The following is a 13996-nucleotide window of genomic DNA, read 5'->3' on the forward strand; positions in this document are numbered from 1 at the left end:
ATAAAAAATCCCACCTGTAGCTGAGGGTAGAATCATCTTTGAAAGAACAGACAAGGTTAACTGATAGGAGAAACATAGCAAGAGGGTATTATGTTGGCCTTACAATAAGAGAGAAGCTTTGGAAATGGGTAGGGAGCATTGTCATGAGACACAATAAAATAGATCTACCTGGACAAGAGTAATCATCATAATAGAAGTAGTTTAAATAATAGCATTGCTGAACATCTGCTGGTGCCAGATGCTATGTGTGAGATTTATAACCCTTACAACAACCCTGAAAGGTAGATTTTATGCCCATTTTACAGATAAGGGAGCTGAAACTCAGAGACCATCTCGTCCAAGGTTGTCTAATTCAAGTCCAGATTTATCTGACTCAGAAGCCAATACTCTTTGCATTATAGCGTCTTTTATAGGTTCACAGGTGGCTGAGTTTAGATGATGAAAAAGAAAACAGAAAAGGTACAGATTTGGACAGGGATGTGAGACATAGAACAGAGGAAACAGTCCTTAGATCTTCAAATTAGAATGCTGGCTAGGAGAATGGGCCTATCACTAAGTGGTGAGAAGAGAGGCTGGCATCCAGCTTCTATATATGGAAGGAGTTCAACAAAATTCTTATGTGTTTCAGCTTATTTAAACTATATTACTAAACCCCTAACTTCTTGCAGTATGCTGAAAAAATAGAAGATAATCATTTGATAGCCTCTTTTATTTTGTGTCAAATGAAAAAACAAGGAAACAAGATGCTTTTTTCAAAATTTATTTCAGATAAACCAAATGATGGTCGTTATGGTGTTCAGTTGTTACAGGTATAAGGGTCTACTTGATAAATTTACCATATGAGAAAAGTTTACCTTTTTTGGCAGCTTGATATATTTCCTTTAAGAAGCAATGAGAATTATACAACTCATTTCCTTTCTCTTTTTGTTTTAACTGTTTAGAAGTTCAGAGGAAAATCTAATGCTCAATTATAGTATTTATATTAGCTTGGGTTTTTCCTATATATTTTGTCTTTCCTATAGCTTTTGAACTTTCTGTTTTTATGTTAGTTGTTTTTTGTTATGCTTGTTTTTGGTTACATGTAAGGTGTTTATTTTTTTGCAAGTCATGTCAAATCTGTTTTGGAAAAATTAAAGTTCAAATAAAAGCAAATGAAATATTTTTGGAAATGTGAATTTAAATTTAAATTAAATAAAAAGGCATTCATTTTTCATAGCTTGAACTTTTGACATTTTGTTCATTTGGAGCTATTACCTAAAGACATATTCTTTGTGCCACCTTTACCCACACATTTGATGTTTTTATCATTTCCTGGAAAGGTGAAGAAAGCAGTGCTTGCATTTCCCTGTATTACAATGAGAGTTCCAAAAATAAAATGTTTCTAAAATCAAAGACTGCTGATGCAGTAAAAGATGGGTTTCCTTTTGTTAAACTGATTAGGATGTTGGCAGTGTGAGATTACTTGGGACTGAGAGTTTATAAGTCAATGGTTCTTAACTTTTTTGGTTCACAAACTCATTTTCAAAATCTGAAAGATATGAGCCCTGTCCTCAGAAAAATGCTCAAGTATGTGCACTTGATAATTTTAACCATTATACCTCTTATTAGAGGGCTAGAATAGACAAGACATGATTTCTCTTTATTGTGAAAGCACTGAATTCTAGCCACTAGACCACCAGGGAGCCACCTCTTTGCTGTGGGTAGCAGTAAGAGCAAGGTGGACACTTGCTAAATCACCCTTGAGTAAATCAGTCAATACTCAGCTCAAAGCAGTAATAGAACCATAGGCAGGAGGATTCTGCTCTTCCTGCTCCAAGGGTATTTCACGTTGCCTTTGAAGCAGTTCTGTTCTGGCCATCAAATAGTTCTAAAAAATACTTGAGTTGCTGAAGACTATCCACTGTAGTGTACACCCTCATAGATTTAGTTTTGTTTATTTGGTTTACATTAATTTCTTTTCTTTTTTTTTTTTTTACTGGAGCCTCAGGACTATTTGTTTATTTATTTTTATTAATTTCTATCTTGAGGTCTTGTAGAGGGGAAAACTATTAACTATTTGAGTAGAACTCAGTTCTGTCTTGTTGCCATAAAGTGTTTTTATGTTTCTTGTTTCCTTTGTGGTGTGTTCAACATCCTGACCACGTGAAGAGTTAGGCACACTGTTAAAAAGCCATTATTATTTTTCACATGGTTTTGGTTATGTTTGTGGAGCCAGCCATCAGTGGCTCCTGGCCTCCATGGGAGTTGCAGAACTTCTAACATCTGAAAAAAGGATTATTCTCTTGATTGTGAAGGTGAGTGTGAGTAACTGATGAGGGTGGAGCAGAGGCAGTGAAAGTAATAAGAGAGAGATTAGGGTTCAGAACATATTGAGGTGTGTGGTAAGGACCTTGAGTGTAAAGTAACCTAAATCTTTCAGGCTTCCATTGCCTTCAGTGTTTCTAAATGGGGCCCTACTGGCATTATGGGAGGGATAATTCTTTGTCCTCTGGAACTGCCAGACATTTAGCATTCTCGTCTCCCCTCCCCTCCCAAGTGCCATCTGCCTTCCCAGTCATTGTAAATTTTAAAAGTGCCCCTACTTATTTCCAAAGGCCCCCAGGGAAGGTGGTACCACTTTGGTTGAGGAATACTGCTAGATATTCTCAATCCTAGGTAGTCTCACACTACCATGACCTAAACTGGCTTAGCAGGTCTTTTCACTGTATGGACGATCCTTGCTTTAGAAACAGTTTATTTCTGTGGAGCTAAGGACATGACCTTCCCAACACTTTCATAGCAGACAGATGGTTAATTCTTTTTAATTCATGTACTTGATGTCTCTCTGGAGCCTCCCAAGGACAGGGCCACACAAAGGTAACCCTCAGCCCCTTCACCTGTGGAATTTGGATTTCAAACCCCTGCTCCAAGTGTTCTAGGGACTCCCTACACCCCTATCCAAACCAGAGCAGCTCTGCTTTGAGCTGCTTTACACTTCGGGACTTGGGGTATGATTTCATTAGAAAAAAGGATTCTATTACTAAAATGGCTTGAAAAACCAGTAGATTATATTTTTGATCTAAGGTATCTCTTCTGATGCCAAAAGTCTTTATAATTCCAGCACTTACCCTGTCCCTTCATCTGAGCAGAACTTGGAAATTGGCTGGGCACAGGGGACATTTAGGCTGTTTAATTGCACAGCAGGATATCTCCTCAAAGTATCAGGTATTTTAAGCCCCTTATATATGGATTATTCCAAATTACCGGAGTCCAGGAGATACTGTAGGGTGAACTTTAGTGTATGAATTACCACCCCTTTGGGTCTACCTGCTGGATTTTTATTTATACACTGGAGATGTTCACCTAGACTGTTCTTCAGAAGGACTTTGGGTGTTTCTGATTGATTTCTGGACTCTAGCACACATGTGGTCCTCCATCTCCTGGAGAGCTGTTGGCATACTTGTGATAAATGTTGTGGATAAAATCCAACTGGACTGGTAGAAGAACTCATCATGAGAAATGAATAGTGATTAGGGTTGATGACTAATGCCTTGTGTGGTTTTTTTTTTGGTCCTCAGACATTTATTGCTAATCAGGCAAAAATTTTTCAGTTATTTAGGCCTGTGCTTTAACCACTGTTATGTCAGGAATAATGTCTGCCATTCTCCCAAATGTTAGATTTTATCTCCTTTCCCTGTTTCATCTTGAATTTGAACTATATTAATTAACCAAAATGAACTTGGATCCTGTTGCCACGCCAGGAACATTCTTAGCTAGTTGGCTTAGTTCAATTCTTCAGGTGTTCACTAAACACGACATTTGCTAGAAATAAATGATAGAATTAAGGCCTTCTAGGAGATTACGGTCTTGACATGGAGACAAAATATACACAAATGAAAAATAACAGTCAAATGCAAGACAAATGTAATATAGTGCTTACCGGAAAAAGTGCACTTTCCAGTGCCTAAAGCAGTGGCTCTTCACTTTTGGCTGCATGTTATAATTGTCTGGGGAGCTTTAGAAAATTCTGATGCTTAGACTATACCCTAAACCAATTAAATCAGAACCTCTGGGGATGGGACTGAATCACCAGGATTTTTTTGTTTATACTCCGCATGTCATTTCATGTGCTGCTCAGGTTGAGAACCACTAGCCTAAAGTGAGAGTGAAGAAAGGAATGTCCACGCACACAGGAAATGATAATAGGAAGAGCTGAGATTGATGTCTGGCATTATGTGGGAAAATCTGATGTCATAAAGTGGTTAGGGGCTCAGACGGATCTTCAAGCTCCACGTAAAAGGGAGTCTTAAATAAGTTGGAGAGGCGATATCATCACTTCTAAGGCTAGATTGCTACTGGTATGCTGCAGTCATTCTGTTTCTTCACTCCCTCTGGTGGAATTAATTGCAATTTTTCTCATTCCCAACAAAGGACTACCTCTTCTCTAGCCCTAATCAATTCTAATTTTTATTTGTTTGTAAAATTGTTCTTTCTTTATTAAATTTGTTTCTTTTAAAAGTTTTTAATTGTGCAAAATGCACAACATGAAATTTACTATCTTGACCATTTTTAAGTGTACAGTTCAGTGGTGTTAAGTACATTCACATTGTTGTGCAACCAATCTCCAGAACTCTTTTCATCTTGCAAAACTGAGACTCTCTACCCATTAAACATAAATTAAATTTTTTATTTTGAGATAATTGTATCTTTACATGCAGTTGTAAGATATAGTACAGAGAGATCCTGAGTACCCTTTACCCAGTTTCCCCCAATGGTAACATCTTGTGAAACTATGTACAATATTATAACCAAGATACTGACATTGATACAATCAGGATACAGGACATTTCCATCATAAGGATCCCTCATGTTGCCACACCTACTTCCCTCCCATCTCCATGCCCACCTTAACATCTAGTAACAACTAATCTGTTCTCCATTTCTATAGTTTTGTCTTTTTAAGAATGTTATATAAACAGGTTACGGTATGTAATCTTTGGGGATTGGCTTTTTCATTCAGCATAATTCTCTGGAGATTCATCCAAATTGTGTGTATCAGTAGTTTGTTCCTTTTTATTTCTGCGTAGTATTCCATGGTATAGACGTACCACAGTTTGTTTAATGATTCACCTGTTGAAGGACATCTGCCTTGTTTCCAATTTTTGGCTCTTATTAATAGATGTGCTATAAACATTTACGTACAGATTTTTGTGTGAACATTAGTTTTTATTGCCCTGGGATAAATGCCCAGGAATGCAAATATATGGAAATTGTTTATTTCGGGTTTTGTTTTAATAAACTGCCAAACTGTTTTCCAGAGTGGCTGTACCATTTTACATTCCCATGAGCAATGTATGAGTGATCCAGTTTCTCTGTGTTATTCTCATCAGCATTTGATGTTGTTATTATTTTTAATTTTAGCCATTCTCATAGGTATGTAGTGATATCTAATTGTGGTTTTTCCCTAATGGCTAATGCTGCTGAACATCTTTTCATATGTTTATTTGCTATCTGTATACTCCTTTGGTGAAATGTCCCTTCATATCTTTTGACCACTTTCTCATTGGATTGTTTTTTTCATTGTTGAATTTGAAAGTTCTTTATACAGTCCAGATAATAGTCCTTTGTTGGGTATGTAGTTTACACATATTTTTCTCCCAATCTTGTCTTTTCAGCCTTGTAACAGGGTTCTTTGCAGAGCAAACGTGTTTAATTTTGATGAAGTCTACTTTATCAGTTTTTCCTTTTATAGATCATGCTTTTGATGTCAAGTCTTTGTCTAGACCTAGATCATGAGGAGTTTCTTCTATTTTTTTTTTTTTCTAAAAGGTTTTTCTTCACATTTAAGTTGGTGATCCACTTTGAGGTAGAATTTATAAGGTATAGACTTAGGTTGAGGGCTTTTTTGTTTGCTTTTTATTTGTTTGCCTAAGGATGTCCAATTTCTTCAGCAGTGTATATGGAAAATCTATTCTTTCCCCATTGAATTGATTTGCACAATTAGTAAAAAAAATCAGTTGGGCATATTTGTGTAGGTCTCCTACTGGGTTCTCTATTCTGTTTCATTGATCTGTGTATTTATCCTTCTGCTAGTACCACACTGTCTTGACTACTGTTGCCTTTTAATAAGTCTTGAAAATTGGTAAGCTGATTCCTCCCACTGAATTTTTCTTTTTCAGAATTTATTTTAGGTATTCTAGTTCCTTTGCCTTTCCATATAACTTTTAAAATAATTTTGTCTGTATCTACAAAAAATCTTGCTAGGATATCCCCTTCACTTATTTTTTATTGTGGCAAAATACATATAACATAAAGTTCACAGTTTTAACCATTTTACGGTGTGCAATTCAGTGGCATTTAGTACATTCAAAATGTTGTGCAACCATCACCACTATCTAGTTCCAGAACGTTTTCATCACTCCAAAAGGAAACCCTGTATCCATTATACAGTCACTCCCCACCCTCTGGCAATGACCAGTCTGCTTTCTGTCTCTATGGATTTGCCCATTCTGGACCTTTCATATACATGGAATCATACAATATGTGACATTTTGTGTCTGGCTTCTTTTGTGTTTTTGAGGTTCATCCCACTTGTAGCATGGCAGTACTTCCTTCTTTCTTATGTCCAAATAATATGCCATTGTATGTGTATATTACCATTTGCTTAACCATTTGTTTCTACTTTTTGTCTGTTGTGAATAGCATGCTGCTATGCATATGCATGTACAAGTATTTATTTGAGTACCTGTTTTAAGTTCTTTGGGATTTATACCTAGGAATAAAATTACTGGGTTGTATTTATTTATTTATTTTTTATCTTTTTATTGCAGTAACATTGGATTATAACATTATACAGCTTTCAGTTGTACATCATAATATATTTCGAATTCTGTGTAGATTACATCATATTCACCACCCAAAAACTAATTATAGTCCTTCACCACACATGTGAGCCTAAGCACCCCTTTTGCCCTCCCTGCTCCCCCCTTCCCCTCTGGTAACCACCAATCCAATCTCTGTCTCTATGTGTTTGTTTGTTGTTGTTTTTATCTTCTTCTTATGAGTGAGATCAACTGGGTTGTATTCTGTGTTTAATTCTATGTTTAACTTATTGAGGAACTGCCAAACTGTTCTCCACAGCAGCGACATTTTACATTCCCATCAGCAACGTACAAGGGTTTGAATTTCTCCTCATCCTCACCAATACTTGTTATTTTCCATTTTTTAAAAGTATAGCCATCCTGGAATGTGTGAAGTGGTATCTAATAGTGGTATCGATTTGCATTTCCCTAGTGACTAATGACATTGAGCATCTTTTCATGTGCCTGCTGGTTATTTGAATATCTTCTGAGAAATTCTGTTCAAATCATTTGCTCATTTTTTGATTGAGTTGTCTTTTTGTTGTTAAGTTGTACTCCCTTCATTCTCGAAGGATATTTTCACTGGGTATAGGAATCTAGGTTGACAGTCTTTTCTTTTCAGTGCTTGAAAAATTTTGTGTCACTTCTGGCCTCCATAGTTTCTGATAAGAAATCTGCTGTTATTTAAATTGTTTTTCTCATACAGGTAAGGTGTCATTTTTCACTGCTTTCAAGACTTTTTCCTTGTTTTTAGCTTTCAGCAATTTGACTGTGATGTGTCTTGGCATGACTTTATTTGGGGTTATCCTCTTTGGGGTTTGCTCAGCTTCTTTAATTGGTAGGTTTACCCCTCTGCCAAATTTGGGAAGTTTTCAGCCATTATTTCTTTTAGTACTTTTTTTTTTTAAAGATTGGCACCTGAGCTAACAACTGTTGCCAATCTATTTTTTTTCTTTCTGCTTTTTCTCCCCAAATTGCCCCAGTACATAGTTATATATTCTAGTTGTGGGTCCTTCTAGTTGTGGCATGTGGGATGCTGCCTCACTGTGGCCTGATGAGTGGTGCCATGTCCGCACCCAGGATCCGAACCCGAGAAACCCTGGGCCACTGTGGCAGAGTTCACGAACTTAACCACTTGGCCATGGGGCTGGCCCACTTTTAGTACTTTTTTCAGTCCTGTTCTTTTTCTCTTCTCCTTCTGGGAATTCAATGACACAAATGTTAGACCTTTTGTTTTAATCCCACAAGTCCTTGTTACTCTCTGCTCTTTTTTTTCCACTCTATTTTCTCTGTTTTTCAGATTGAGTAATTTCTATTGTTCTAACTTCCAGTTCACTGATTCTTCCCTCTGTCCCCTCCACTCTGCCGTTGAGCCCATCCATGGAGGGTTTTTGTGTTGTCTTTTTTATTTCTAAAATTTCCATTTCTTCTTTATATCTTCTATTTCTTTGCTGAAACTTTTAATTTCTTTGCTAGGACCTTCTATTTTTCATTTATTTCACGTTTGTAATTGCTTGTTGAAACATTTTTGTGATAATTGCTTTAAAATTCTTGTCAGGTAAGTCTAACATCTCTGGCATCTAGGTGTTGTCTGTTTTAAGTTAGACATCTTCCTCATTTTTGGTCTGATGAGTGTTTTTTTAATTAAAACCTGGACATTTTGGACTTGATCTTATTTAAACCTTCTGTTTTTGTTGGCTTTCTCTGATACTACTCAGAGGAAATGGTGGCGGGGGGGTGCCTTGTTACAGGTAGGCATAGGAGTCCAGGGTCCTCACTTGGCCTCCATTGACACCTGAGGGGAGGGGCTGCTTATTACTGTTGGGCAGGGGTAGGAGTTCCAGCTCCCCACCAGGCCTCCACTAATACCAACCTGGCTAGGAGAGGTTGCAGTGCCTCCTTACTGCTCCTCACATGGCCTCCACTGACACTAGGGGATGGGGGTGGCCTTGTTATCACTGGGTGTTGGTGAAGGTACGGACTCTCTACTAAGTCTCCTGTGATACCAATCCAACAGGGAAGGGGAGGAACACCTACTTACAGGCCTGGTGAGGGTGGAAGTCTAGGCACCCCGTCCAGCCTTTGCTGGCGTGGGTAGAGGTGAGTGACAGCTCTTTCTCTGGTGTTTGGCTGGAGTAGACCTGTTGTTCTAAAGACCTAAAAGTTTTCTGTTTTCCTAGGCTGCCTCTTTCCTGGTCCTTTGGGTAGAGAGAGCAGGCTTTTGTTGGGTTTTTGTTTGTTTGTTTGTTTTGGCTACACCCATTGGCATTTCCAGGTTTGCTGACTTCTTTAGCTCCAACTTTGGGATACATGAGGCAAAAAGAAAAACCCAGGAAAATCACCACTGTGTGGTTCTTCGGGTTGTGAGGCCCCTAGCTGATCTGCCTCTTTCTCTCCATCTTTCAGAGTCTCTTACGTTTGTTTTATATGCAGTATCCAGGGGGTTTAGTTGTATTAGCAGGGGGAATAGGGAAAAGTACATCTACTCAATCTTCCTTGATCCATTTTCTTTTATTCACTTTTTTGTTTGGTTTTCTACTAGATTGTGAGCTCTTTAAGTAAATTTCTGTATCTTTAATACCTAGTGTAGCACATAATCTAAATGTTTGAAAAATGGAAAAAGAAAATAGAACATGGAATAAAGTGAATGAAAAGAACTCCTCGCCCATCTATCCTTAGGTGTGTGGTGCCAGGAACTGGAAGAGGCTTAATCTTGTCCTGAGGATGAGATTTCTCCTGGTGCTTTGATGTTGAGAAAGGTGGCTAGGTTTCAGAGCTCATGCTCTCTTCTTATGTTCTCATCTGCTATGGAAAATTACCAGCAGGTGGCAGAATAATAGATGAAAATGGACTGTTGACCAAAACATAAGGAGGCTGATTTCCTCTGTGACATAGAGACATAAATTATATTACCTTGTGCCCACCCCCAGGTACAATCCCAGGATGTTGCTCTGAAGATTAGATACTTCTTTTCAGCCTCAGGGTACAAGTAGCTGTTCTGTGGGAACAGAGCTGGAGTAAAAGGAAGTGGGCTCTGTTAGGCTCCTTGGTGACATGTGACAAGAAGATTACTTGGTTTTTGTGAAAATAAATGTCTAGCATTTAGTTACCCTTTCCCCTAATTTTTGGCATTTAAACCCATAGGAAGGTGGAGATTGGATGACTCGAGGATTCACACTTTTCTTAAACGACATTTTAACATTGATGTAAACATTTTAAACAACATTAACAAAAGCAAAGCAAAACACCTCCCCCCCACTCCACCCCAAATACCCCATATCCTACCACCCGTTTTTCTGTCAGGTGCTGCTGATATGTACACATCATTGATGATTCAATTTTTGGAATTCTCAATTTCATTTATTATCAAAAGTATTTTCTGATGTTAGTGTGTATAGGGGTTGCTTTTAAAAATCTCTATTTGGGGCCAGCCCCAGTGGCTTAGTGGTTAAGTTCCCTGCCCTCAGAGCCAGGGTTCCATTCTGGGCATGGACCTACACCACTCATCTGTCAGTGGCCATGCTGTGGCAGTGGCTCACATACCAAAGAAAAAGAGAAAGATTGGCAACAGATGTTAGCTCAGGGCCAATCTTCCTCAGTGGGGGGGGGGGGGGGGGGGGGGGAGAAAAGGAACAAAGAAAACTCTGTTTTAATTCATGTGCAGAGAGTTAATCACACTGCAGTCATCTGACCAAAGAAGGCCTGAGAGGAAGCTTTTTATTGTTTCAGTTTTGTTTTTCTCAACTTTTTATTTTTAAAAATTTCAAACCTATGGAAGAGTTGAAAGAGTGAAATAATGGACACAATTACTCTTTGCAAGATTCATTGTTAACATTTTGCCACATTTGCTTTCTTTTCTCTCTCATATAAAGTTAGTTTGCATACATTGATGGGTATGGTTTTAAAAGTTCCTTCAGTCAAGGCATGTACCCTAATTTTCTTTTTTTTCCTCGTCACTATCTCTCTTCTTCATATTTAAAAATTTTAGAGCTCCAAAACCCTGCCCTTCTCTTAGTCTCCCACCGGCGAGATACGCTCAGATATTCCTGACCACCAAGCACCCATAGGCTGAGTGACTTTCTCTTGTTTGTAATATTCGTTTTAGGCAAGAGTTTGGTCGAAATTCACATGAGATGAAAAAACCAAAAAACCAAAAAGCTGCTATAAGACCAGGATCTCCTAGTGTTACGCATGCGACGAACTTCATATTTCTTAAGAAGAGTTCCTGGTCAATTTGGCACAGCCTCATCTGGAGACCTTTACTTTTCTGCTGATCATAATTCAGGAAATCACTGCAAGCACTCTCGCGTGTTTCTTCTGACATTGGTCTCTGGTCTTGGGGACTGTGATCGTGTGTACACTATTGTCGCTCAGTTCTGGGAGCCACGCTTGGGAGTTCTCTCACAGATTTTCCACTCCAAAAAAGAAATACGAGGAAGCAGTTTCGACGTGGGGAAGACCCAGTAGTCAAGAATCTTAAAACCTACGCAGTTGAGATAACACGCACAGTCAAAACCGCATTTGGTTGGAATCATATACTTTTTAAGGGAAGAAGTTGCTAGCTTCCCTGGTGGTCTAGTGGTTAGGATTCGGCGCTCTCACCGCCGCGGCCCGGGTTCGATTCCCGGTCAGGGAAAGGCTTTTTTTTCTTTTTTTTTCCCCCCTCCTTAGTTTTCTACAGGCGTTTTCCCTTTTTAGTTTTTAATAAAATCCTTTTAACAACGTTATTTCTTTCAGTCAGTTCCCTCATCCACCCAAAGCCGAAATACAGGAAATGTAGAAAAATGTAAAGAAAAAAAATCGCTCACAATTCTATCACCTAACGATAACTCTTAACATCCAATTTTTGAAACAGAAAAGGGAATCATGGTATACATACTATTTTATGACCAGCTATTTTTTGTTAATGTATTTCAAACACTTTCCAGTGGAAATAAATATTCAGCGACAGATTTTCTTTCAATAATTAATTTTTTTGAAAAGGTAATGCATTTACATGGTTTAGGATTCAAATATGCAAAAAAGGCGTAAACCTAGTTTTCACCTCTACCATCTAGTTTTCCTCTAATAAGCCAACCAGTGTTAAGTTTTGTAATTATAATGTATTTTGTGCAAATACAAGTACACGTATATATCTAAATATGCTCCCCCCCTTGCACAAATGATAGCAATCTAAACACACTTCTCTACACTTTGGATTTTTCACTTAACAATATATTTTAGAAATAGTTCCAGATTAGACATGAGGAGCTTCCTCATTCTTTTCTATGGCACGTAGTATTCCATTGTATTAATGTCCCATAATTAATCGAACCAGCTTCCTGTTGATGGACGCTTAGGTTATTTCTAATCCTTTGCTATCACAAACAGTGCTGCCATAAATAATCTTGTACGTATGTCATTTTGCACGTGTGGAGTAAATGTCCAGGAATTGAAATGATGGTTCAGAAGGTATGTGCATTTGTGCATAGACATTGCCAATATGCCCTCTTTAGAGGTTTTTATGCTCCCACCAGCAATGTACAATGTAAATATAATTTTTTTAAAATGATGTCGATTTTCATCAAAATGGATTTAATCAATCTTGTTTCTGGACTTTTAGTATTCTCTCTCCTGCTCCCACCTAAAATTTTGGTTTTACAAATAACACTTTGAGGAACATTTGTGTAGATACATCATTGTGTATATTCTTAGATTTTTTTTTTAGGATAAATTCATAGAAATGGGATTACTACCTCATACCATATATTAAATGGATTGAAGAACTAAATGCACGAACTGAAACAATTAAAAAGCTAGAAAAAAAATTAGTAATTAATTATCCTAATTAATTATCCTAATATTGGGCTGAAGAAGACTTTTCCAAGATAAAAGCAATGACAGAAATCATACATGATAATACTGACAGATTAGACTACATAAAAACAGAAAACTTCTGCCTATCTAAAAAATCCTATAAATAATATTAAAAGACAAATGTCAAACTAGTATAAATCAGTAATACAAATATAATATAAATACCCAATAGAAAAATAGACAAAGCATATGACTTAGTAAGTCTCAAAAGTAATACAAATACTTGGTAAGTTTATGAAAAATGATCAACCTCAATAGTAATAGAGTAAATGCAAATTAAAATGAGCCTCCATATTTTTATCCTGCACTTTCTCAAAGATAAAAAGAATGACGATATCCAGTTGACTGATGTAATTTGGTAATACTCATTGAATAATGAAAATTCATGATCTCCCTCCACACAGCAATTTGGCAATATGTATCCAAAGCTGAAAAATGTGTATATCTTTTCAATTGCAATTATATTACCTTTATGCATTTGCCCTACGGAACACTCTCATATGCGTAACGAAATGTGTAGAGGTAACTCCCGGAATAAGGCCTTAACTGTTTCACTGGATTTCAGAGGCCCCTTTGAAACGATGATAAACTAGAATTGACTTTCCTTAAACCTGTGAAACAGTATGAAACCACCATAGAATTTTCAATATAATTATAAGAGAAATCCTAGAGAGCTGCTCTTTTTCCTCCCTTGACTTTGTGTTGAAAATTTCTCTTAACATGAATCTCAGAATAGGAGAGAGATTGTGGGAACAAAACTTAATGAACTAGTCCTCATATGAAGACAGACTCACAGATTACTGGTGTGCGTTGGTGGTATAGTGGTGAGCATAGCTGCCTTCCAAGCAGTTGACCCGGGTTCGATTCCCGGCCAACGCAGTACTTTCCCTGTTTTATTTCTTTTCTTTTTCGCTTTTCTCCAAAACTTTGAGTAGACCCGCAAAGCAGAGGTTAAAAAAAACAAACAACAAAAACCCGACTTAGGCCACCCTTGTGTCCGAAGACTCCGAGCCCTTGGGTAGTCTCTCCCGAGAGCAAACATCCAGGTCTTTTATAGCTGCACACCCCCAAGCGAAGCGTGTTCGCTGCGTTTGGCCGCTGGCTTCGCACCAGTTTACGATAATAGTCCTTTTGGGGTCTTTAGGGAAGTTTCTGAAGTAAAGGCTGGTCGGATTTATTTTTCTGAATTCTCGGAGGCAGCTCTGATTTATTGAGGAGTCAAAATAAAGAGGGTAGCCCAAACGCCCGCAGTTCCCGAGAGAGAGCGCGCGAAGTTACTTGGAGCGGTGACGGAAGCAAGA

General features: G+C 37.8%; 1 long non-coding RNA gene across 1 annotated transcript in view; it reads left to right on the plus strand.

The window, feature by feature from the left end:
- The window catches only part of LOC123280607 (uncharacterized), a 75711-nt gene that overhangs the window by 19315 nt on the left and 42400 nt on the right, over positions 1-13996 (plus strand). The gene's annotated exons all lie outside the window — the stretch shown is intronic.

Source organism: Equus asinus, chromosome 25 (genome assembly GCF_041296235.1).
Source record: "Equus asinus isolate D_3611 breed Donkey chromosome 25, EquAss-T2T_v2, whole genome shotgun sequence".
Taxonomy (NCBI): domain Eukaryota; kingdom Metazoa; phylum Chordata; class Mammalia; order Perissodactyla; family Equidae; genus Equus; species Equus asinus.